The following is a 23,053-nucleotide window of genomic DNA, read 5'->3' on the forward strand; positions in this document are numbered from 1 at the left end:
TTGGTTGTGGATTTGGGAGGATATTTTAGACGTTCATGTGTATCTTCAGTTTAGATGGTTCATGATTTGGTGCTCTGCAAACTATCTTTCTAGTCCAAATCGCTGTTGTTGAGTGTTCTCGTATGTTAGTGCGTTGATCGATGAAGATTTTAATAAGTGGTGTTGGTGCAGCTATTGCAGATGGTTCTAATGTTCTTGTTGGTTTTTATTGATCGTGTCCTATTTGTTTTTTGTGGTCCGCATTGATCCTTGTGTGCGGTATTGGTGATTTGTTGATCTGGTGATATTCTTTGTGTTATGAGGTATTTTTGGTGGTGTAACATGTTGCGGTTGATCTTGGCGAGATTTCTGGTGATGGTGCATGTTTGGAGATTTTAGTTAGGTCTATGCTACGTCATCTATGTCATTATAGTGGTCTGGTGGTTGATTTACGTATCGTGTGATGTAATTTTGTAATTAAGGGTTAAGGGTTTGACTAACCTTGTAGTCAAGGTTGATGATTTGTATAAATAGGTGTTGTATTCATGTAATTTAGGTGTCGATGATTGTGTCTACATTATCAGAGAGTGTTGTATGTGCGCATAAGTGAATTTATCCTTCGGTGTGGCATGTTGAGCAGAGATTGTTGCAAGTCAGAAAAAATGAGCTTAACCAGAACTTTCATCAGGTATTAACATATGCCATCTGTAACGGTCGGAAAATGATGAGTGATAGATCAAGAGGAAAAATAACCCTTTCCCTCAAAGAGAGATGAGAGTTTCACTATTGATTATCCTTCAAGCACTTTTCACCATTACATTAGGAAGATAAGGGGTAATTCACTAGATCCAATCTCCACATAAAGATGATATATTGAATTCTGAATGAATTAAGAATGTTAAGTTGATCCCCTTATTCCTTTGTTTGATTTGGAAAGGAAATTAATTGAACTATGTAGTGAAAAAAAGACAAAGAATCGATTATAACTTGAGATCTAAATATGGGATGAAGCTATGCACCTAGATTCGACAATAAAATGTTGAGATGAAGTTGCCCTGCAAATTTGACGAAAAGTTGTCCGGATCATGGTGGGAATGTACACGGTCCTTCGAAAAAATCTGCGAAATGAAAAGGGTTTTTCCACCTCTGCAAATGAGGCCTGAATCCAAAAGTACAATTGCACACCTACAACCTACACATAGAAAAGAGAGGGAAATGTGTTGGGATTGGGGGTTTGCCTTTAGGTCAAACCCCAGTTTTGGAATTAACCAAATAATGCAAAAAAGTACTTGCAGGTAGATGTAAATGAAAGATTGAATTGTAAATCACCTCAAGGGAGGTTGTAGTAGCAATGTTGATAGAAATTATTTTGTGGAATTTAATGTTGAAATCAATCTCCTCTTCAATGGTTGAATCCTTGACTTGAATGCAACACCTAGCCTTAAAGGGAGACTTGAGAATGATAAATGCTGGAAAAAAATGCTTGAATGCTCTTGAATACTTGATCACTTATGAATTTCCCACTCATCCAACTTATGTAAATGAGAGAGTGCATGCCCCCTTAAATACATGTTAAAAGGATTTGAATTTCGTCACGGGCTGACATCGAGGAGATTTCCTACGCACTGCACAACCCATAATGCTTTCTCTAGAAAGGTGCTGCCCCAAAATAGGGCAGGGACAAGGGAGCCACGCCCCTATCCTACCCCTTTGTCCAGGGCAGAGTGTGGACAGAGTGATGAGAAGGCCAAGGAAGAAGCAGTTTTCATAAGCCAAGCACTCTCTGGTCTCCGACCAAGCTAGAGGATTCGAGTTCGCATGTGTGAGGACCCTAATGTAGTCGTAAATTGCTAGGGTCACAATTTTATGACACTACATTTAGCCCCCACTTTAGCGGGAGTATAAGCGCATGCCAATACTGTCGGTAAAGTACAAGGAAACAAGATTGAAAGACTTTCACCACGTCAAGGAGGTAAGATGCACCAAGCCCCTAGTGGACTTAGGATCTTGCGACTTCGATTGACAAACTAAAAGGGAAGATCAAGAAGGGGAGAACCATGATTGCAAGTAGAAAATTTCCCTTCTCTATGATTCATGAAAGCAAGGATACAAAAGATTACAAAGAAAAAACAAGGTTCACTAAGTAATTCAAAGTATCAAAAGAAGGAAAGTATGAGCAAAGTGTATGCCCCCATGTTAAAGTGATCGCACACGCCTTATCAGGAGTGATTGCTTTAAGGTAGGATACACCCAAGAGAGAGAAGGAGAGAGCATGTTATCATAAGGATTTATCCCCCAATAGAGGTATAAACCCAAGGATAATGAACACAAAACACGAGGTAGTGTCACTTTCCTCGGGGTCAACATGCTGTATGATAACTCATATATATCATGTATGTATATGTATATAATAATCTTCATTCCCAAAAGAAGAACACTACCATAGAAGAAAGGGAAGAGAGGATGTCTTTTGAGTCAACATGAAAAGTGACCAAGAAAAGATCTCAATGCTTTGCATCATCCCCAAGTAGACATTAAGGGAACAAAAGAAGAATAGGGATACACATAGAAGAATGGTCACAAAAGAGAAAGAAAGGAGAGAGAAAAATATGCAATACTAATATTGCTAATCTAGCACGACATCCGCCTCCCGACCTTGATGATCACTATTTTGAGAAGGCAAGCAACATGCCAAAGGAGAAATATCGAGCACAATAGATGGAGCTATCACAAGATCCAAACAAGGACTATGCTCATGTTGTAAGTCACTTTGTTCGATTCTAGGAGCTAGGATTAGGGTTTGTGAAAACTCATCCGATAAATGTTTGTCAACATCAATATATTCATACTCACTGTTGCATTAGGAGTTGTATTACCATTATGAATAAAATTTTCACTCATTTATTCATCAAATTTTAAAGCAAGAGGAGAAAGAACACGAATAGGAGTAAAACCATCGCATGTTTTATGCAACTTATGATTTGGAGATGTTGGTTGAACATCTTGATTAGGAGAAAAGGGAATCATATCAACTATTGAGTCTGAGGAGATTGAGTATTTGGAGGGATAGCTTCACGAGCTTGAACATGACATCTTCATCGACATTTTCTCGCACAACGATTCCTTCAAGTCTTAGTGGAAAGCTGAGAAGGAGGAGGAACATTTGAAGAAGGAGGAATGATGTTCCCCTTAATAGTGGAAGGTTTAGGTTGAGGTCTTTTTGGTTGAAAAATAAGAGAAGCATACCTCTTCTCTTGATAAGAGGAAGGAGGTGGAATTGTGCCATAGAAAGGAGGAATACTAGGTGTAGGAAGGAGACCAAGTCCTTCATGAGGAGGAGGTATATGTCTAACCTTAGGAGGAATCTTGTGGCTCTCCTTAAGAGAAGGTAAAGTCACATCCATAGGAGTAGGTGGACAATTTTCCTTAGGAGGGAGATTAGTTCTATTCGAGAGGGGAAGAACCTCATCTTGAAGAATAATAGGAATGTCAAGTGTGGGTGATCTAGGTTGACTTAAGGATAAGATCATATCTTTCTTCCATTTTTGATAATATTGAAAAAGAGAATCGCTCCTTGATGGAAGAGATTGAAATTGTTTAGGCCAAAAGAGATCAATAGGAACACCATGGCTTCTTTCAGATGGACAAAATAAGTTATGGCTCATAGTGATGATTTATCTATTGTAAGGAAATTTAAGACACTTGTGGATTGGAGAAGCAATAGCCTTCGTGGAAGATAGCCAAAGATAGCCCAACTTCACACGAAATTTCTTAGAAGAAGGTATGATAACAAAATCAACATCCATGGATTTAGTATGGACTTTGACAAGAAGAGTGATAGAACCAATGGTAGGACAAGAGAAGCCATCAAATAACTTCACAACTACATTAGAAGCATCATATAATGGTTTATACAATCTTAAAGTGAAAAGATACTCTTCAGTTATGACATTAACCATGCAAGAGGGATCAATCAGAGCACCACAGAAAGGGATATCCTTAACCTTTGCAGCTATGTATAAAGGGCCATCGGGTGCTCTAATGGTCTCACTAGGGTCAAATGTAATACATGGATCCTTAGGCGTACCTTGTGTTTCTATCATATTAACCAAGTTTGGAGCCAAACAGATGAGTGTTTCAGAAGAGAGATAATTAGGCATAATCTCAATAACATTAGAAGTATGAGATGGCAAGGGATTTGTGAAAATCTGAAGATTTTGATTAGGAGGAGCAACTAATTTGTTTCCTTTACCATTCACACCTACCATAGATAGAGTATTATTATCAATCAAGTCTTGAACCTTATGTTTTAATGCAAAACATTTCTGTATCATGACCAGGTTGACGATGAAATTGGCAAAAGGAATTGTTATCAAAATGAGGAGATGCAAGTTTGGAAGGATCAACTTGTTTTATAGGAGGAAGTTTGATAATATTTTTATGCAATAACTAATAAATAATACTATGCAAAGATTCATTCAAAGGAGTAAACTGTCTTTCTCTTTGCAAAAAAATAGAAATAGGAGGCACACTTGTTGTAGCATTCACATGGTTGTTGTTGATTGGATCATTGAACTTGATGAAGATTTTTGTTGGTTTTAACTTCACAAATGGTTGTTGAACACTCTCCCCCTTATCACTCAGAGCCAGAGGAGTGGATTGCCCCATTTGACTCACAACCAGTTGATAATTGTGGAGTGTTGCGCACAACTTCAAAAAGGAAGTAAACTTAGACAAAGCAAGCTTTTCCCTGATATTTTTTTGTAAATTAAAAATGAAAAGTCTTTGAATATCATTATCAAGCACAAGAAAAGAAATTTGAGCACACAAATGCTTATATCTACCAATGAAATCAATCACTTCCTCTTTAACACCTTGTTTACAATGCATTAAATCAGTCAAAGTGATTTTAGGATCAATGTTGTTTTGAAATTGTTGGATGAAAGAATTTGCTAGTTGTTGAAAGGAAGTGATAGAATAAGAAGGCAGAGAGAAATACCATTGTAAGTCCTTATCTCTTAGTGTTCTTGTAAACAATTTTGCAAGCAATCATTGATCATAAGCAAAATCAGTACACAAGGTTTGAAATCTTTTGACATGCATAAGAGGATCACCTTTTCCATTATAGAGTTATGTATGATAGGAAATTGGAAATCATCAAAGCAAGTCAAAATACTAATCTAGCTCAATCATGAAAGCAGATTGCAATGATCAATCCTAACACACTCAATAAAGACATGAAAAGCAAAACATTCAAAGCTAAAAACTAAGCAAACCTGATGCAGATCTGAATGTCTCCTTCATGCGGCTCCATTGTCCTTCTTTCTTCTCCAAATAGCCTTTATTTGTGGATCTCACCTTCAAGTGCATAAACCTAATGTGAAAGCAAGATTGACATTGGCACAAGAGTACTCAAAGCGTGATTGATTCAACAAAGTAATTCAAAACAAGTGATTATTAGATAATGTGATTATTAGATTGGGATTGAAGAAATTCATCCAATTTATAGACAAATTGGAGAAATGATCAAATTAGCATGATTCAATTCAAATGGAAATTGTAAATCAAAAATGTCAATTATGACAAATTATGAGAAATTATGCACTTTCTATGCAAAATTGATTGATTGATAATTATGACAAAATTATGACAACTTTCTATGTCAAAATTGATTGATTGTCAATTATGACAAATTATGACAAATTGAAATGTCATTCCCATGAAATTAGGAGAAAAATAGGAGGAAATTGAATTAGAAATTAGAAAAATTAGAAAAATGGAAAAAGAGGAAAAATTAGGAATTAGAAAATGAGGAAATTAGAAATTTAGTGAATTAATTAATAATTTTTCATTTATTAATTAACTCAGAAAGAGGGAATTTAGAAATTGATGAAAGATTAGGAAATTAATTAATAATTTGTCATTTATTAATTAATTCACAAAAAGAGGAATAATTAGCCAATTAAATGAACATTTAATTGTGATGAGAAGACTTAGGATAAATAAATAATTTATTAATCCTAAAGGGAGAAATGACAAACAAGGTTAAATGATTAAATCATGAAACCCTAGAAGATGAATTAGCAATGCAAGGATGACAATTAGGTCTTGATAAAAGATAATTGACTCGATCATGATTCTAATTAACAAAGGACCAATGTGATAAATTATTTGATTGATAAATACGCCAATTGACGAGGAACAACGACTAATTGATCCAAATTGACATAATTGAGATAGACAACGATCGATGGCAAATTGATCGCAAAATGACAAAATTGACAAGAGGACAAGGATCGCCGACAAAATAGATTGCAAGATGACAAGATTGAAAATGACCATGATCGATGACAAATCGATCGCAAAATGACAAGATCGAACATGACAACGATCGATGACAAATCGATCGCCAGATGATAAGATTGAAAATGATAAGGATTGATGACAAAATGACAAGATTGATAAGAGGACAAAACCCTAATTAGGATTGACAATGTCCAAAATGATGACAAATTAGCACGCACATTGATGCGACAGGATAAGATCGATCAAAATCATGACTGGAGAGTGTTGTCAACAAGACCAAATTTGAGAGCGAGACGAATGAAGAATGTAGAAGAACGACTCAATGCTCGCAAATGATAAAAACCAAGTGCGTAACATAGGAGAAATGTTAATGCGATGCAAAAACCTAAAATGAGGTAATGCGCAAATGTTAAAGTATGACTCCGCAAGCGTTGACCATTTTTAGGTGTCTACATTTTGCCCCTCTTTGAGACAATGTGATTTTAAGTGTTGTTTCAAAGAACAATAATGAAAATGCCTCAGACACTGACAATGACATATGCATGCCCCCTCGAGGAATTGGCCGGAAACATGTAGAAAAGAGGCCAATTGATCGATAAAAATGATAGGATCGAACAGACTGACAATTGGAGATCAGATGCATGAAGGATGAGCAATTGATGGTGCAAAAGACCGCGACCAGCATGAGATGGAGAGGGTGCATGTCCATCTATGCACTGACAAAGATCTATAAATGAGACCAAGAGAGTGAAAATTGCTCATTTGCAATAGCCAAAGAGGAGGATTTGTTGCTCTGGAAAAGGACACTTGCAGAGAGATGGTGAACATTCCAAGGGTAGATCACCTCGGAGAACGTGTACACACGTACAGATGATCAGATGACGTGGGAGCAACGGTATGTATCTCAAAAACCCATGTTTTCAATTTGATGAATTTGACTTGCTTGCAGGACATTGCGAGGCCCACAGGGGATGCAGAAACTGACTTCTGTGCTTGTGTAGGGCGAATCCTGCACTTGTGTGATATCTTCTGCGCTTGTGTAGGGAGACACAGGCACAGGACATGTAAACCCTAATTTTGGTCAAAATAGCATGCAAATGATCCAGAAAGGGGGGATAAGGGTAGGATAGGTCAGATTAGATGAAAAACACCCTGATTTGGACATGAAAAGGAGGAAATGCAACCCGTAGGAGCAAACCCTAAAACTGAGAAAATGTGCCCCAATTGTGATGTAGAGTCGACAGTATCCATTGATCACACGAGAGAACTGACCTGACTACTTCATGTTATGACATAGACTCAGGAGCATAGACAGAGATACATTAGTAGGACTTGGGATATACTATGTCACATTCATGCCCGAGATTAGGGCAAACACAGGACTGCTTACCGCATTGGCAGAGCGATGGCATTCAGAGACCTCCTCATTCCATTTGGTGACTGGAGAGGCAATGGTGACACTAGAGGATGTATGGCGTATCCTCCACATTCTGATTCATGGAGAGATGGTAGAGTATGACCCAATGATAGGGAGAGATGTGTTGTGCAGATTATTTGAGTGTGACGTAGATGATCTGGATATCGTAGAGAGGGAGATTGGCTGGGAGACCATGACATCATAATATGATCAACAATATGTGGTGATAGCAGTGGTGATAGCATGCCTACTAGCAGGAGACAGACGAGGACATGGATTCCCTATTAGATGGGGAAGAGTGCTAGAGCGGATGGCGACAAAGGGTACGACGTATGCATGGGGACCATGTGTATTGGCTATGCTATATTTTCAGTTGCATCAGATAGCATATCAGGGAGTGCAGACGTTGAGCTGTGGAGTCACACTGCTACAGGTATGGGCATTTGAGCACATAGCCATATGTCGACCGATTGCAGAGAGACATGTATTACCACACCGACCATATGTGTACTGCTATGGGGGAGCACTGAGACAGGGTCCATTTGGATACATATTATATTGGCGACATGAGCTAGACAGATTGAGAGAGTTCACATGGAGGCCATATTGTGATTGCTCGGGATGGTCAGATGGTAGTGAGGAGCTACCGTATTGTAGATAGGAGAGGTACTTGATTGGGTGACCAATGAATCACAAGAGAGTGATTGAGATGTACCTGCCAGAGAGAGTCAGACGACAGTTTGGAGAGAGGCAGGATGTACCTAGGAGGACTGCACACTTTGCCCGATCTCACAGAGAGACGAGTCAGTGGGGGAGTATGATTCAGCCACACATAGCATATACTGACTTCACACAACTACAGCAGAGACAGTGGGATTGGAGATTAGATGTGGCAGATGCCGGGACGACAGAGGAGTATGAGAGATGGTTTGCACGACGACAGCCAGTGCCATTGACAGATTTGGATATTCCAGTACCGAGGAGACAGGAGGACTTCCCACTCGCTGGAGAGGAGGAGGGAGATGATGAGGATGAGGAGGATGAGGGTGGTGATGAGGATGAGGGGGATGATGAGGTGGAGATGAGGATGGGGATGATGAGGATGGAGATGAGGATGGGGAGCAGGAGGCATTGCAGGATATACCCATAGAGCCGGAGACAGCTAGGACAGAGGAGATGGAGATGTGCAGGGCTACCATAACGAGTCAGCAGGATCACATTGTGACTTTAGAGAGAGAGCATGAGCAGTTTAGAGTGAAGATAGCTAGACTCACAGCGGCTCGAGACACAGCAATAGCTCAGGCACAGCGAGAAGAACAGAGTGTCACTGAGTATATTGGGTCGATTCGGGATGCCAGTGCACGGGAAATGGCACAGATGCTGGTAGAGACCAGAGAGGAGATATGCCATTGGAGGACACTATATGAGAGTGCAGTTCCACCAGAGCAGAGAGCAGCTTCATATCGGGCACGATCGAGGATAGAGAGCAGGGCACGCTCTCGGAGGTCATTGAGCAGCATGGGGGGGAGTGGACCTATGAGACCACCACAGCTAGGACCAGGAGGGACATCATCCATGAGACATGGCAGGGATGAGGAGGACAGAGGGAGCACCCAGTGACAGAGGCACGTGCTCCTCAGGACAGAGACATATGTAGTTTGACATTTTGTAGTCAGCCTGTGGGCCATACTTATGACAGATAGTCCAATTTTGTACTCCGATATTATTGTGACATATGATATGATATGCATCGATATGATGGTATGCAATGTGTTATGACTTATGTTATTTTCCATGTATGGATGACTTATGCATTGTTTATTGTGGAACATGTATGGATGCATTTTTATGTGTTTTTGATGCATTTATAATATGAAATGGATAAAATGCTTGATATGATGCTCGATGTAATGCAAATGCACTAACCAAATGAATGTAGGATGCAACATATGTGGTTGGGGAAATCGGAGCACTAGACCGAACTGACTATCCGAATTGATGGAAGAAATGTTAGTAAGAAGAAATGAAACAGAGGACAGTTAGAGACGAAGAAAAACTTGCTTTCAGTAATGCACTTTGTAGGTGAGAACCTTTATTTTAATGTAGCAAAATGGATGCATAGCATCATGGCATTTAAGGCCAGAGTTGAAATGCAACCCTTTTTGCAAAAGACAGACACATCGTAGACAAACAACAATCACAACCAAAAAGAAAGGACCATGAACCATCCCGGTTACTCTAAATCACTTAGTGACATCATCGAGCAACATAGGAACATGATTGAAGCCAAAGATAAATCAGTAAAAATATAAGATGCACAAATTCCAACAAATCAAACAAACACCTTGATCTTCGTTGTCAAAAGTTGAAAGTGCTGATAGGACGATCATGCTGTCTGGTTTCAGGACATGCGTTACCCCGTCTAAGACAGGACACAGTCTGGTTTCGAGTATACCACACCCTGTGTAAGACCCATGATAGAAGTGACAAAGTCAAATGATATTGATGTTGATGTTCGATTGAGAAGACAATTGTGATCAGTTTGAATGTCTGGTTTGAGTGAAAAAGTTTATCTATTAAGGCGTGATTTCATTAAAACACAGTGTATGATTGCGTGTTGTTGGAGGGATGCTCAGTGATCTGTCTTATGCACAAAGGGATCATTTATTATTATTTTTGTTTTTGTTTTTCGATATTTTACAATTTTTTTGTGTTCATTTTTTTTTAGGACTTTATTTGACTTTTTAGGGATTTTTTCAGGACATTATTTGATGTTTTTGGATTTTTTCAAGACATTTTTCAATTTTTTATGATTTATTTCATGACATTTTGCAATTTTTTTTTTTGGAGATTTTTTCAGGACATTTTCCAATTTTTATGATTTATTTCATGACATTTTTCAATTTTTATGATTTTGCCCCCAGTGTCTAGCAAGGCAAGGAATATGACAGGTGAATAAATAGGCTTGCTGAAATGATGGTGGATAGAGGGAAGACAAAGGCCTTTTATTATGGAGACAATGGGACAAGAGACTGGATATGACAATGTAAAGTAGGAACATGGCATGAGGACATGTCAAGAGGTTTTTGAAACTATGTTTAAATTTTGCGTCCTTATGTCAGATCAAGATCAAGGAATGAAAAAGAGTGTATGAATAGTGATAAGATATGGATAGGATAAGCAATAACAAGAATGGATAAGGGACATGGACTGAAGGTTGGGATAGGATACGGGATAGTGGTAGAAAGTTGCAATAAGACAGGGAATATGGATGAAAGGTTGTAATAAGCAAATGGATAAAGACCAAAAGCTATGATGGACTAAAAGCTGCAAACAAGATGCATGATGCTCATGATGATCCTCAGCCTTGTTAAGATCAAAGGTGGAAAGAGGAAATGGACATGAGGGACAATAGGATATGAAGGAGTAATGACAGGGGTTCGATAGGATAATGGAAAAATGAAGGACAAAAGGATATGAAGGAGTATGACATGGGTTCAATAGGATAATGGAACAATGAAGGACAAAAGGATATGATAGGATAAAACCTGCCCCCAAGTGTGGTGTACAAGAAGTTCATAGATTACGCATGACGCCTGTTTGCCAGGTTTTCATCACGGTACTTGCCCAAGGTGCCTGTTTACCAGGTTTTCACTAGTGGACGAATTATTTTTGCTTTACTTTTTTCTTTTGGCCTTTTTTTTTCACTTTTTTTTTTTGTATTTTTGACTTTTTCAATAGAAGATGGACACATGATAGGGGATGGAAGAAGGACTCAAGCATCTTGTTTTTTTTTGGATAGTAGCCTTGAAAAAAAAAGGACCATGACCTTTAAAAGTATGCTCAAAGACGTTGGTCAGATAAGGACATGGAAAATGACATGAAACTAAGGCAAGGATTTATGCAAAGGATGGGATCAAAGGATCAAAGGATGGAAAATATGCATTGGATAATGGATAGGGTATTGGAAGAACTGTGCTTGAGTGGATAGAAATGCTTGCAAGATTGAATTGGCACACACCTTGAGGGGTGATGGACTAATGGAGGAAAGATGTATTTTGGATATTGAGATTTTGATGGAGGAATAGCTATGGATTTTGGGACATAAGGGCCCAAAATGGATGAAGAAGGTGATGGAGGAACAAATTTGAGAGGTTTGGATGGAGGAATAGCAATTTTAGATGCCAATTTTGATGTTTCTTTAGGCTTTTGTGCTTCAAGGAGCCGCTTAGGGATCCACATGGTTTTTGATTTTTCATGCTTTTGTGGTTCCTTGGAGTGCATTGCTTGCACAAGGGATTTAGGAACCCATATAGATTTTGACTTTTGTTTTTTAGAAATGGGCCTTTGTGACCTTTTGGATATTTCTTTTTCTTTATAGATCATATTATTCTTTGTTTTGACATGTCGATTATATTGGACATGTTGATCCTTGAATACATGTGGATTTTTAGACTTATGACTTTTATGCTTGGCATCCAAATTGCTTGGAGGGGGAAAGGAATGCATGGATGGAAGTGAATGAAATGGAGTTCTTTTGGATTGATGAAATTTACTCAAGGATGTGTGCCTTTGCTGACCTTGCATAGAGGAGGAAGGGATATAAGGACCTAAGATGGATGGAAGGGATGATGGGGAAGGGATATGTTTGGATTTTGAAGGGGTGTTGGATTTAGTAGGGGTACCCACGTCTTGAGGAATTTCACTGAGGCCATGACCCTTAATATTTTCTTTAATATGGAGGGGTTCTTTCTCATGAAGGCCTACTCCTTTGCCTTTATGAATATATTGACTTGTAGGATACTCTTTTCTTTGGGAAGAAGACGCGAGTCCATTATGAGGTGGATATGATATGAGAGAAATAATGAGATCTTGAAGTGGATCGGATTTCACCAAAGTGGAAGAACCCATTGTGCATGTCAAGGGTTCATGAACATCTTGCACTGACACATTAGAATCATGAGGGGGATTAGGATCATGAGGGGGACTAGGATTGTGTAGTGGACATGGTTCAATGATAGGCTCTTCAAGAGATGGAATGGGAAAAATAATGGGATCATCAAAAGAAATGTGATCTTGGAGTGTATATGGAGCATTAGGACAAGGAGATGGAGGAACAAGTGGATCTTGTGGAGGATCTAAAGGAATAATTTGATCTTGACAAGGAGGAAGATCATTGGAATCCTCTTTAAAGGTGCTTTGCTCTTGACTTTCAATGGGATCATCATAAAGGATGGAAGGGATATCTTGATCTTTCTCAGGAAGTGGAATGTTAATGGGATTTGAAAGGACATTGTGTTCATGAAATGGAAGGGGATTGTTTGGGATTGGATGAACTGGGATATCTTGATCTTGCCTAGGGAATGGAGTGTCAATAGGACTTTGGATAGGATGGACAAGAATAGGGGAATCATCATGAGTTTCTGGGAAGATGAGATCCTGGTCAACAATTGGATGGGATGATAAGGTTTCAGGATCTTGATCTTGATCTGTTTTAACACGCGTTTCTTTATGCTCTAAATTATCCTCTTGACATGGGGTTAGACTTTGGATATGCATGGGGGATTCTGACAAGGGATCAATGGTTTGGCATGAAGGAAACACACTTTGAACATTTGTGATGGATTCTGGCAAGGAATCAATGCTTGAACACGAGGAAGAGGGACTTCGAATGGGGTCCTCTAAAATAGGTAATGGCAATAAAGTGCATGGTGGCATTGGGTCTTGTATTTCTGAAACATGACAAGGATGTGCAACATGAATTGGATTATCATGGCAATCAATTATGGATAGCCCTTGGGTAATTTCATCCTTGGGTGTATTGTTTGATGAGGACAATATGGAAGGTTCTTGTGAAACTTCTAGAGGTGTAGGGATAGATGCCACTGGAGAGTCAATTTGCTTGTGAGGGGATGAGGCATTGCTAGACATAAGTGTATTATTTTGATCTTCCTCAAAGAACTCACTTGGTAATTTCCTTAAGATCATTGCAATAAAGCCACCTTTCTTTCGAGGTTTTGACATAGTTGTATCTCGAATTTGAACTTGTTTGGAAAGGAGTTGGTTTTGGTCTGATGTCATGTTTTGATATTGGACTTGGTTCAATTTTTCTGACATGTTTGAAACTTGGGTTGGTGTGTGCTACATCCTTTGTTTTTGAATGTTTGGTTGTGGTTGTTGATATTGATATTCCACCATTGGTTGAACCATTTGTGGACATTGTATAGTTGGTTGGACATATTGTTGAAATTGGACCATTGGTTGTATTGGTTGTATATGTTGAACAATTGGTTGAACCATTGGTTGTATTGGTTGAAAATCTGATTGATAGTAAACACCTTCTTGTTCTTGTTGTGGAGGCACATAATGTTGAAATTGATGTTGTCTCCTTTCTTGAAATTGTTTCATCATCTCTATTTGGGAGAGGAGAGCTGGTATGTCTGATTGTTCAAGAAGAGATCTTACATCAATTGGCTCAATCTTTGGATTTTGACCTGGAAATTTTTGAAACATTTTGGACATTTGTGATCTATTCTTCTCAATGTTTTTCACTCTTTGTTCCAATATCTCCTCTTCTTGAGCTAGTTTCTCCTCTAGTTTTTGTATTTGGACATTTACATCATCATGATAAGTTTGATCCAAGTTCTAAGACATGTAGAGATTGGATTGACATGATTGATTTCTCAATTGTGATGACATGGCTTCATAAGAAGGTTGAGACCTCATTTCAACAAACATGTCACTATGCAATGCAACTAATGGGATTGACAAATGCAACCTAAAGGATGACAATGCAACTTAATGTTTTTGTTGTTTTTTCAAGATTTTGACAAACGTTTTGGAATGCAAATCTAAAAAGAGACCCTTAGGAAATTGAAATGATGTCTAGACCTCAAAGGACAAAAGGACCAAGTGACAAAAGGACAAAATGACAATGTCTCCCCTATTATGCTTGGATATTAAGCTAGGTTTGACCAAATGACAATAATGACAAAAGGAGAAAAGGTTTGATAAGGTCTAGACTTCCTAACAATGACTTAGGGTTTATTAAAGATTTGGATTACTCAAGTATGACAAAACGTAGTTTTTGAGACTATATGCAACGGGACAATTACTATGCAAATGACCCTAATATGATATGATAATGACCTAAGCTTAATGAAGAAACCTAGGGTATGCAAATGCAAATGTATGACAATGGCAACCTAAGACAAAACCTAAGGTTGAATTATGAAATGGTATTACTCTAATGCAAGAGGACACATGCAAATGGATGACTTTTATTGATATGCAAAGGAGTATGACTTAGGTGAAAACCTAACCTTGGTAGTTGACAATGAATTTGCAAAATGCAAACCTAAGATGAACCTAAATCTAAGTGACATGAATGTTGAGACAAGATTTTGAAAAATGTTTGACAACCATGTTTGAAGGTGTTTTGAACTTTGTTGGATGAAATGTTCTTGTGTTTTAGCCTTGTTTTGAATCAATTTGTCTTGTTTTTGAAATGAGACACAAATCAACTTTTGACAAGCAAAGAAGACAAGATATTTTAACCTAGACTCAAGACAATCATGCTCATTCCCACATTTCTTATGGTAGGCAAGGACATTAGGTACTTGAGAGGTAGACTCGTTATGGGATTCAAGGAGAATACATAGATGCTTGACCCCACAGTCTCCCCTCCATGACACTCACTTCTCAAGGCATCCAAGCATCAGTCCCCATGGAAATCTCCCCATGGCGAACTTAGTATCTCTTCCAAGTATCCGAACTTGTCCTTCTCAAGCAACTAGAAGGATTTTTGGCCTCTAAATACAAGGTGTTTAGTAAGGATTTCTGTTAAGCATTACTCCTTGATGTCACCCAAGTGTGATTGAGACATTAAGACCACCAAGATACCAAACAAATGTAGTCGCGCAAGCACGATTTAGACCGTGAGGCCCTACTTAGATGTTGATATGAGAAAGAGTTCAAGGGTCATCACTTCCCAAGTAACTACAATTCCCATGTAACCCTTCCTTCAAAGCTTTCGCCCATCAGGTATTTGTTTATAGTGAGTTAGAATGCCAAGGTATTCTAGCCATACTCACTTTGGGTTGTTCCCTTCTCATGATTATCACTTGCTTGCAAAAGCAAATGGTCGGGAAGGCAGGCCCTCTAAAGGTGACACACAATAAAAAACATGAGCATGGTATTGAAGATCTGGATTTCTGATCACCCTAAGAAGGATGAGAGCATACTCTCCTACTCCAATGTCAAACTCAACAATCAAAGAAAACATACGTTCATTCCATCCTATTTAGAAATCATACTAGGTGCCTAAAATATTAATTGTAAACACAAAGTTTAGTTGTAGTCCAAGGCAATCTGCAAAACCCAAGTCAGAAGTTTGATATGCTTAGTCTTTGACTATTGAACCTGCACAAAACATGTTAGTAGTTTCATTTATTGTCTTTGTCATGCATATGCCAAGGTTTTGCACAGAGAATCAGTACCAAAAAACCAAAAAAAGCAGAAACAGAATGCAAAAGAAAACAATTTGCAAGTGAAAAACACTGTCTTTTACCTCTGTTTCTGGCCCTACACAGGCGCAGAATGTCTGACACAGGCACAGAATGTCCTTGACATAGGCGCAAAATGTCTGACATAGGTGTAGAATGCTTGACACAAGCACAGAAGTTCCCAAAAAACACTGCACTACCCTGTTTCTTGGGTTTTTGACATGCAAATCAACTCAAAAGCACTCAAAAGCATGATTAGGGGGTTAGTTCACGTCAGGTTCACCGAATAATGTATGATAGGAAATCATAAATCATCAAAGCAAGTCAAAATACTAATCTAGCTCAATCATGAAAGCAGATTGTAATGATCAATCCTAACACACTCAATAAAGACATGAAAAGCAAAACATTCAAAGCTAAAAACTAAGCAAACCAGATGCAAATCTGAATGTCTCCTTCAAGCGGCTCCATTGTCCTTCTTTCTTCTCCAAATAGCCTTTATTTGTGGATCTCACCTTCAAGTGCATAAACCTAATGTGAAAGCAAGATTGACATTTTCACAAGAGTACTCAAAGCATGATTGATTCGACAAAGTAATTCAAAACAAGTGATTATTAGACAATGTGATTATTAGATTGGGAATGAAGAAATTCATCCAATTTATAGACAAATTGGAGAAATGATCAAATTAGCATGATTCAATTCAAATGGAAATTGTAAATCAAAAATGTCAATTATGACAAATTATGACAAATTATGCACTTTCTATGCAAAATTGATTGATTGATAATTATGACAAAATTATGACAACTTTCTATGTCAAAATTGATTGATTGTCAATTATGACAAATTATGACAAATTGAAATGTCATTCCCATGAAATTAGGAGAAAAATAGGAGGAAATTGAATTAGAAATTAGAAAAATTAGAAAAATGGAAAAAGAGGAAAAATTAGGAATTAGAAAATGAGGAAATTAGAAATTTAGTGAATTAATTAATAATTTTTCATTTATTAATTAACTCAGAAAGAGGGAATTTAGAAATTGATGAAAGATTAGGAAATTAATTAATAATTTGTCATTTATTAATTAATTCACAAAAAGAGGAATAATTAGCCAATTAAATGAACATTTAATTGCGATGAGAAGACTTAGGATAAATAAATAATTTATTAATCCTAAAGGGAGAAATGACAAACAAGGTTAAATGATTAAATCATGAAACCCTAGAAGATGAATTAGCAATGCAAGGATGACAATTAGGTCTTGATAAAAGATAATTGACTCGATCATGATTCTGATTAACAAAGGACCAATGTGATAAATGATTTGATTGATAAATACGCCAATTGACGAGGAACAACGACTAATTGATCCAAATTGACATAATTGAGACAGACAACGATCGATGGCAAATTGATCACAAAATGACAAAATTGACAAGAGGACAAGGATCGACGACAAAATAGATTGCAAGACGACAAGATTGAAAATGACCACGATCGATGACAAATCGATCGCAAAATGATAAGATCAAACATGACAACGATCGATGACAAATCGATCGCCAGATGATAAGATTGAAAATGATAAGGATTGATGACAAAATGACAAGATTGATAAGAGGACAAAACCCTAATTAGGATTGACGAAGTCCAAAATGATGACAAATTAGCATGCACATTGATGCGACAGGATAGATCGATCAAAATCATGACTGGAGAGTGTTGTTGACAAGACCAAATTTGAGAGCGAGACGAATGAAGAATGTAGAAGAACGACTCAATGCTCGCAAATGATAAAAACCAAGTTCGTAACATAGGAGAAATGTTAATGCGACGCAAAAACCTAAAATGAGGCAATGCGCAAATGTTAAAGTATGACTCCGCAAGCGTTGACCATTTTTAGGTGTCTACAAGTTCTAATTGAGGAATCTCCACATGTTTAGGTGGCACAACTTTAACAAAATCAAGATAAAGTGGGCTCGCAACATCAAAGGTGGGCACACTAAACTTGGATTGACTCATGGAAGCAATTTGTTGTTATAAGGAAGACACAGTTTGAGCAATATTGTTGATTGTCATTTCTATGGAAGAATTGATGTTAGACATAGGTGATTGAGAAGGTGGTGTGATGATGTTGAAAGAAGCCATGGACTGTGTTAGCACCTTTTTTTGCAAAAATATTTTGTGCTATCTATTGATGTTTTATATTTATATTTTCATCATAAGAGCATTTACTTCTGGATTGCATGTGTAGGAGATATGTTGCTATCAAAGAAATCCAATTGTAGCTTGAATCTACATGAACAAGTATCACATGGGCATATTAAGGGATGCCATTAAATATGGTGGAATTGTGATAACCTTCATCATGATGGTCTTTGCATAATAGGAGCACATTTTAGCGTTCATCACAAAAGCAGGGTCATGAGTATGTTCAGAGATGTTTTCAGTGCCCTATAATTCCATTAGTATGGTTGTGGAGAGTCACATTTGTGAAAGAAAGCTTTCTCTTCATGAAATATAAATTTATGTTTATCGGTGTAAGTCACGCTGATAAGATTGCCTAAGGAGAAAAAGGTGCGTGTCGATTGGCAAAACTCACACCGATGAGTCCGATGGCATTTTCTCAAGGTGCGATCGACAGAAAGAAGTGTGGCGAGTTATTAATCCATCGGGAAGAGCTACACCGATAGCATAACAAGGAGGCGGTGTCATTGACATAGCGTTCACTTTCGGAAGCATGGGGAAAAGGTTACCCTGACACCTGATGAGGTTATCTGCAGAACTTATACCAAAGTCAAGATGGAGCGGAATACTTGTTGGCGATATCATTGGGTCATAGGAAAGTGTCATCTTACGCTACCCCGATACCCAATGGACTAGGTGGTGAAGGCAGTGTTATTAGCTCGACCTACTTTGATGACATGATACCAAAAGGAGAAGAATACTAAGTCATCAAGGTAACTTAAAACCATCAAGGAGATGTGTTTAAGGTTATGTCAATACCCGATGAGAAAGACAAGATGGGCACAGAGAAAGAGACTTGATTAGGATAAGTTACACCGATCAAAGTTGAAGTTATTGGGATATCATTATCGCATCGAGAGGAGACATTTTTCATTACACCGATACTCGATGAGAAAGTGGAGATAGGTGCAAACAAAGAGATCTCATCGGGTAAATGTATGCTGATAGACCATAGTAAAAAGATACACAAGTGTGAAGGCGATGACATCGGGTCATCAGAGAAACATAAAATGAGTTGTTCTGATACCCGATAAGGCGACTCGATGTAACAAATGAGTTGCAGACTACGAAGGAGGACTCATCGGGATTTTTGGTATTTTGATGATGTTTAGTTGTGATTGTCATTGATGGACACACACTTATTTGATGAATGTATTATTCTCAACTGGTAATTGTTCTAACCAGTATTATATGAATAGTCTTTATTTGATTGAAGACTATCGATGTTTTAAAGGAGAAGCCTATCGGTCAAGTGGTATGAAGACCTCAAGTGGAAGGAGACCCCAAGAGGCAGTCAATCTTTTTATTAGATTGACTATGATCAAGTTTTCCAGTCTTCACCTATTAACCGGTGATTGGTATATGTAATTAACTTGTATACATGAAATGTGTGATGAGTTATCATCCACCGACACTTTAGCGGTGTTTCTGTGTCATGTTACCAAATGTATCTAGATGAACTATACCTAGGAAATTGTAATCTAATACTATTGGACCGACATGAAATCAAGTTCCTATTTAAGGATATCATGTCTAGGGTTTTAAGAGAGAACATAAGTTGTTATGTGCGAGTCTTTTGAGAGGAAAGGTATCTTGTGATTGAGATTAAGAGTGCAAAGCATAGAAGACTGAAGTAATGCTTGAATGCATTAACAGGGAGTTATCCGGGATCTAATCAAGTATTCTATGCTACTATCTAGATCATTCACTTGTTGATTACTAATATCTTCGACAAGTCTGAAACCCTTAACCGGGTAGGCCTAGCCAAGCCTATTGTAAATCCTCTAACAAGGCGATTCACAGTTGTGGATCTGAAATCCTTTAATAGGGTAGTCTTTAACAGGACTTATCTCCTAACAAAGATCTGGATTCCTAACAGGATCTGTTCTGGTGAAGAACATTGTAAGACCTTAACCAGTCTGACCTTAACCGGTCTGGTTACTATTCTGCAGATAGTTGACTTGTGCGTTTTACTCACCATAGTTTTTCCCATTTGGGTTTCCACGTCAAAATATCTTGTGTTATGGTGATTGTGCTTTTATGGGTGAATGCCTTATTTTCTATTTGGTTTGTTTATGTTTTAACCAGTTTATTGTTTAAGCTACTACACCGGTCTGTTAGAAAATTGTTTAAGAGTTTGGTTAAGTTTTTAGGCATACTAATTCACCCCCCACTCTTAGTATTCATCAATTGGTATCAGAGCAAACCTTTCCATAAGTCTAACCAACTGAAAGGAGATATGGGAGAATACAGTATGAGGGAACTCACTCACTGTTTGGCTGAATTCGAGAAAACCTATGATGAACTCAAGATCTATTTAAAAGCCTCTTTAGTCAAGAGAAGAGAGCTTGCTGAGAAGTTGATGGAACTTACTGAAAATAGCTCCTCTGATGAAGTAGACATGGATGCCCTAGTTGGAGAAGTGGAGAAACTAAATGAATCCAAAACAACCTAAGGAGGGAGTTAGAAGGACTGACTATTAGGATAAGTCAGGAACTAGAAAATAAGAGAAAAGAAGAAGATTTGGTAAAAGACAAGGAGCATGAGATCTTTAAATTAAAGAAAGAAGTTGGTACCATTACCACTTATCTATAGGAGGGTAAAGAAAAGAAAGAAGAAATGCAAGATGAATTGAATGCAACTTTCTCTCAAAATGAAACCTTGATGAAGACCAATGATGCCCTTTCCAAGGAACTTGCTGAGACCCAAGAAATATTTGCCAAGTTCAACCAGAGCGCTATCAAGTTAGAACAAAAACTAGAATCAGTAAAACCATCAAAGGATACCAATGGACTTGGTTTCTCTAGATACAAGGAAGGTGAGACCTCTGGAACCAAGAATGATGCACTGAAGAAACAATTAGCACCTAAGGACAACAATAGAAGTAAAGGTAAGCAAAATTTTAAACCTGTTTGCTTTAACTGTCTTAAGGAAGGACATATTGCCAATGTATGTAGGAGCAAGCCTTACAATAATTTTTCTTATTTTCAAAATAATGTGGCTAGACCTTGTAGATTTAATGGTCACTGTTATGCATGCACCAAGTTTGGGCATAGAGATTGAGTGCAGGCCAGTTATCAACAACTCTGGAAATAATCCACCAAGATCTAATGGAGAATCCCTTAAACCTCTTATAAACCGAAACCCAAACTAGTACAGAACCCATGACCACTAGTCAAATTGTTGTGAAGCGACAACTAGTTGGAGAGCAACCTATCTAATTTGTCATGGTAGCAGTCACACTGCTGCAAAATGCAGAAGGAAGAATGGAAATGTGAACACTGGACCATGGAGAACACTTGGAATGGTATGCTATCACTGCAACAAACTAGGACACACCACCAGAGCATGTAGACTGAGAAAGAATCCATCGAGAAACATACCAATCAACACTGAAGGGAGGATTGATATTGAAACCGTTCAAGTGGATATGGACAAAACTTGGAAAAAGAAATCTAAGGTGAAGTCACATGATGAACTAGTTTCCGCACCAAGTGTGGAAATACCCGAATCAGTAAACTGAGCTTCAAAAAGCTTAGGGGGAGCATATCGGTATAAATATTTAGAAACCCCCAGAGTATATCAGTAAGGCACTTTTATCGATAGTTGTTACCTGTCAATAGATAGAATAATTGAAGCGGTAAAAAGTAAAATTAGGGTTTGAACCCTAATAAGTGATGCATTTATTATGGTAGGTGGGAGCAAGTTTAAAAGTGACTTTTGTCTTCATTTCTACATACCTAGCTACCGAGAAACTTTGTTTAAGCTGAGTAGCACAACCAGAGCATTTCATCTCTCATTCAAAAGAATTCAGAAAGAAATCTTGCTCAAATCTTGCAACCGTTTCATACTATCAATGTGAAAGTCAGAGTGACAATCAAGCATCCAGAGAAGTGTGTTTTACTTATCATCAACAAACCCTAAAGATCGAAGAATAAAGGTATTTCTCTTTGAAACATTCTTATCATTTGCAATCAGTTTGATATGGCATCTGCATCTAATGTCCCCTCTAGTTCTACTGAACCTGAGGACACACCTGAGCTTCTTAAGATGAGATATAATACCCTATCCCAAATTCCCACTGGAGTCATTGTCCAAGGTGATGTTATATAATATATTGATTGTAAACTGGAAGACCTAGGGTCCCTAGTAATTCATTCCTTGCTGAGTCTGTTCTATGGAAATGATAAAAAGATTAAACCTGAATATAGCATAATAGAAAAGAAGAAATTACACAATGCAGTTTACTTTCTCGAAGAATTTACCGAGGAACACATCAAGATTATCCTCATTAGGGTTCATGGTGACAAAATGTACCTTGAACGAACACATGACATTACACCGAAGGCAATTCATGCCGTGACCAAATTCTGCAATATTGGGGAAGTGCCCGTTCTTCGAAAAATCCCTAAAATGAAAGTAACGGAGCTCACCGGTTCAGTAAGTGATCAATGAGCAATGACTGTCAATACCATTAAAGATGATTTAGTGAAATATGCATGTATGGTAATTGGGTACAAAATATTTTATGCTAGCAAAATAAATTCTGTTCCTTCAACTGCGGTGCATGCCACTTATAGATTGATAAAAGAGAAT

The sequence above is a fragment of the Cryptomeria japonica genome, chromosome 8, assembly GCF_030272615.1.
Source record: "Cryptomeria japonica chromosome 8, Sugi_1.0, whole genome shotgun sequence".
In the NCBI taxonomy this organism is placed as follows: Eukaryota; Viridiplantae; Streptophyta; class Pinopsida; order Cupressales; family Cupressaceae; genus Cryptomeria; species Cryptomeria japonica.